We start from the raw sequence: 5,057 nt of genomic DNA on the forward strand, positions 1-5,057 counted from the left end.
GGAACCCTAAAAGAGGAGTGGGTGGGAAGGGACTTGTCCAGTATCACATAAAAGGTTAGATCTGGACTAGAACTCAGGTCTCTTGACTCCCTTGCAGGGCGGGGACAGTTAAACTTTGAGAGTTGGAGATGGGAACGAAGTCAGGCGACTCAGCACCTTTCACGGCTCACCAGACTGACCTGTAGGGGAGGGGCAGCTCCTAGGTAGATTGCTTAACTAAGGAAAGGCTGAGATGATACCTTCCCGGCTGGCGAAATGGGGGAGAGAGGTAGTTTCATTTGATTCAATCATCCATCTCATCTCCTCACAAATCAGACTTGGTTTTCAGCTCCGTAAGGTCATTACCTCGGAACTAATTCTTCCTCAAACTGAGACATCTGGCAAGTACGCATTCATTCTCCCACCTGCTAAGTCCTTCCAACTTTCTCCTGGGCTGGACCATATGGTCCCTCTGCCAGCTTCAGCGTGTGGGGAAGGAAAAAGAGCAATTCAAGGCAATCGTTCTACTTTTTCGATTTATCCCATTCTCTCCTTCCTCTAGTAATTTACCCCTATCCTCCTCCCCTTACCCCATCCCATTCCCTCTAATTTTCAATCTTTCCTTAGCTACTGGTTCCTTTTGCTGCCTACAAACATGTCCAAATCGCCAACATCCTTAAAAAACTTCATTTGACCCCACTATTCCTTTAAGTTATTGCCTATTATTCCACTATCTGGCACAACCAAAATTATCGAAAAAAAGGCTAGCTACACTCCTTGCTTCCTTCTTCTCTCCTTTCTTATATCAGAACCCTTTGTAATCTGGCACCATATTTCATCAGTCACTGAAGTTTTTCTCTCTAAAGTTACCAGTGATCTTTTGGTGGCCAAATCAAATAGCAGTCTTTTCAGTCTTTAGCCTTCTTAACTTCTCCGCACAATATGACACTGTTGACCACCCCCTAATGGATTACCTTTTCTTGGGGTCTTCCTGACACTGCTCTCTCTTGTTTCTCCAACCTTCCTGGCCACTCTATCCTTCTTTGTTGAATCATCACCCATATTCCACTCTCCTGTATATAGGTATACTTAAGAACTTTGTCCTAGGTCTTATTTTGGCTATGGAGCCTTTCTCTCACAGGGATACATGCCTTTTAAGCCCTCTTTCCTGCTATCCTATATGTGTTGCCTTCTCATTAGAATGTAAGTTCCTTGAGGATTTTGTTTTGCATTTGCATCCCCAATACTTAGCACAATGCCTGGCACATAATCAATGCTTGATCTTTCTATCTATATGTCTATCTATCTATCTCTTGAGGATAACAAAAGCTTCCAAAAACCCAGCTATCATCTCTAAGCATAATTCCCAGAAAAAATAAGATAATCAATGGAAAATTATTTGCAAGCCTTGAAAAACTATATACATACTAACAATTGTTTTTATGTAATTACATATATAAATAAATTCATATTTGTATACATGCATACACATATGTATTGATAGATAGATATCCAGCCCTAGTTTCCCTCCTAACCTCTAATTCAAATCACCAACTACCTATTAGACTTTTCTAACAGGTTATCAGTCAGCAAAAAAAAAAAATTGAGTGCTTACCATATACTGTTCTTTAAACATCATATCCAAAACAGTATTTATTACTTTCCCTCAAAAACTTTCCCCTGTTCCTAACTTTTCTATTTCTGTTGAGAGCACCACCATTCTCCCTTTCACCCAACCTTCATTTTTCCTCACCTCCCATAGTCAATCAGTTGTAAGTCTTAACAACTCTACTGATACCATATGTCTTTTAATACTATTTTTTTCAATGAAAATCTGCCTTCTCTTCCTCTCACCATACCCAAACTGAGAAAGAGAGAAAAGCAAAACCTTTGTTACAAACATTGATAGTCAAACAAAATAAATTCCTATGTTGGCCATGTACAATTGTGTGTGTGTGTGTGTGTGTGTGTGTATGTGCACCTCAATCTGTAGTTTGTCAGGAGATGGGTAGCATACTTCTGGTATCATGGTTGACCAGAATGTTGATCAGAATTCCTAAATTGTCAATAATATTTTAGTTGTATAAGTAGTCCTTCTAGGTCTGCTCACTTTACTCTGCATCTCTTCATACTAGTTTTCCTATGTTTCTCTGAAACCATCATCTTCACTTTTCTTACAGTACAATAATGTTCCATTGCATTCTAATACCATACTTTGTTCAGTCATTTCCCCATCAGCTGGGAAATGGCCAAATTCTGGTTTCCAATTCTTTTCTACCAGAAAAAGAGCTGCTATTAAATATGTAATACACATTTGATCTCTTCTGGGGGCACAAAAGCAGTAGCGGTATTGCCAGGTCAAAAGGCATGCCCACTTCAATTGATTTTTTGGACACAATTCCAAGTTGCTTTTCAAACTGATTGGACCAATTCACAGCTCTAGAAATTATGCATCAATATACTTGGTTTTGACTTGCATCCATCTCTTCTCTGTTTTCACATTGCAATGACCCTGGTTTATGTTCTTATTTCTTCTTACTTAAATGACTGGTCTCCCTGCTTTAAGTTCCTCCCATCTGCAAACTATCAAACTGCTGAAATGATATTCCCATAGCAGAGGTCTAATAATGTTAGTCCCCTGCTCAAGAAGTTCCGGTGACTCCCAATTATCCCTTTTTAAAATGTTTTTCATTTTTTCCAGTTATACATCAAAACAATTTTTAACATTTAAAAAAAATTGAGTTCCAAATTCTATCCCCTCCTCCTTCTCTTCCCTCTCCCCTCCCTGAAACTGAATGCACCAATTATCTTTTGAATAAAATACAAACTCCTTTATCTGACATTCAAAACTCTTCTGATCTGGTTTTGACCTACTTTGTGTTATTCTAGATTCCAGTCAAGTTGGCCTACCTGCCCTTCCTCAGATGGGCCACTCTATCTCTCACAGGCTGTCTCCTGATGCCTATAATGCACTACCTTAAATTGCTTACCTTCTCAAGGAGGGGGGAGGGGAAAGAGGGAAGAAGAGAATTTAGAACTCAAAATTTGGAAAAAAAAAGTTAAAATTTTTGGTTTATCATAATAGAGAAAAAAATTAAATGTAAAAAAAGAAAGAAAGGAAAAAAGATACTTCCTTGTCACCTCTGCTTAATGAAATGCTTAAGCCCTTTCAAAACTTAGTTCAAATGCCAGGAGAGGTCTATTGTGATCCCTACATTTGTTATTGGTTCCTCCTTCCTTTCTTTTTTCTCTCCTTCCCTCCTTCTTTTCTTATTTCTTTCCTTCTTTCCTTTCCTCCCTCCATCCCTTCTTTTTTCTTTCTTTTTTCCTTTCTTTCAGGCAGAGTTTAATGACTTGCCCAATCACATAGCTAATAAAGTAGATGAGGCTGAATTTGAACTCACATCCTCTCTATGCACTGTCCCTCCCTCCCCTATTTCTATGAATTTACTTTCTATATATTTTAGATTTGTGTATCTGTGTTCATGCTACTTCGCCTTTCCCAATAACATGTAAGCTCCTTAAGAGCAGACACTGTCTCTTTCTTACCTGTATCCCTAGTGCCTAGCCCAGTGGCTAAGACAAAGTACATTTAATAAATATTTGCTGAATGAATGATGCCAAAATCAGTGGATCTCTTCTGGTTTAAGTCTGGAAAGTGTCTTAGAAATTAAGTCATTCCATCTTCTCCTATACAAATGAGCAACTGAGTCTCAAAGAGGGCAAATGACCTGTCCAAAGAGCCATGATTGTAACCCAGGACTTCGGACGAACTCCAGGAGACATCCCAGGATACCTAGACCTCTGTGATCCTGAACATAAACTCCATTTACGACATCTTAATAAGTGGCCATCTGCCTTTCCTTGAAGGCCTCTAGGAGCTCCCTGCCTCCCTTAGAGCTTCCTTAGGGGAACTGTAATTGTTCTGTAGCTGTTCAGTATATTACCCAGTCCTCCCTTCAGAGAAGCCCGGCCAGGTTCGCAGTGCATCCTTTGCCAGGCTGGAAAAGTGGCTGAGTCCTGGCTCAGGTCCTGGGACGCCTAGTTAGGAAACATCCAGAGCTTAAGAAAAACAGGAGGGTCCCTACTGATATTTACTGATGGGAATGAGAGAAGGAAGCTCCCATTTAAGAAGAAGGGGTATTTTGTCAGGATGTACACCTTACCAATGTGTAATAGATGTCATATGATATGGGGGAAAGAAGGATCTCTAATAGAGTCAAAGAGTGCCGTGTGACTACGAATTAAATTCAACTGTGAGAGCAAGTTATATGTTCAGGGATTCTGCTATTCAGTCATTTTCAGTCATATGCAACTTTTTGTGAACCCTGTTTGGGGTTTTCTCGGCAAAGATACTGGAGCAGTTTGCCATTTCCTTCTCTAGCTCATTTTACAGTTCAGAAAATGGAGGCAAATAGGGTTAAGTGATTTGCCAAGATCACATAGCTAGTCTGACTCTAGGCCCAGAGTTCTGCCCACTATGGTACCAACTAGCCGCCCCCTAGGATTATAATCAGGCCTAAATAGATGTACCCATGATTTAGCAGGGGGATGTGGGGGAACAGGAACTAAATGAAGGAACATGGCCTCCCTGGCTACCAAAACAAACCAAGATTAGACTTTTAAGTCAAAGAATTGGGTCTGTATCACTTTCTGTCACATACTTTTAGTTGTCACATAAACGCTTTGGGCCTCAGTTTCCCTATCTGTAAAATGAAGAAGTCAGACTTAAATAGCGTCTAAGGTCCCTGCCAACTATTAAACTCAAGACTTTTTACTTTCCCAATGTCTTCTGCAAAAACTCCTTCCTTCCCTCCAATTCTTCTCTCTTCCCTGTGCCTCTACCAACAGCCACTTATGGGGATGAGTTATTGGACCCCATCTCCTGGCCCTGTGCACAGCCTGGAGCTAAGAGGGATTTAGCATGGAGGCAGTCAGGTCGGGTCAGGCTGCTTGCTGACTTTGCTTTACATTTGGCATTTTCTGCTCAGCAACTCTATTTTAAGCCTGAGAAGTGTGGGGTGTTTTTTTTTCTTTCTCAGCTTGGAAAAATTTCAGCTGAGCAGCCGCCAGGCCCC

The sequence above is a fragment of the Antechinus flavipes genome, chromosome 2 (genome assembly GCF_016432865.1).
Source record: "Antechinus flavipes isolate AdamAnt ecotype Samford, QLD, Australia chromosome 2, AdamAnt_v2, whole genome shotgun sequence".
Taxonomy (NCBI): domain Eukaryota; kingdom Metazoa; phylum Chordata; class Mammalia; order Dasyuromorphia; family Dasyuridae; genus Antechinus; species Antechinus flavipes.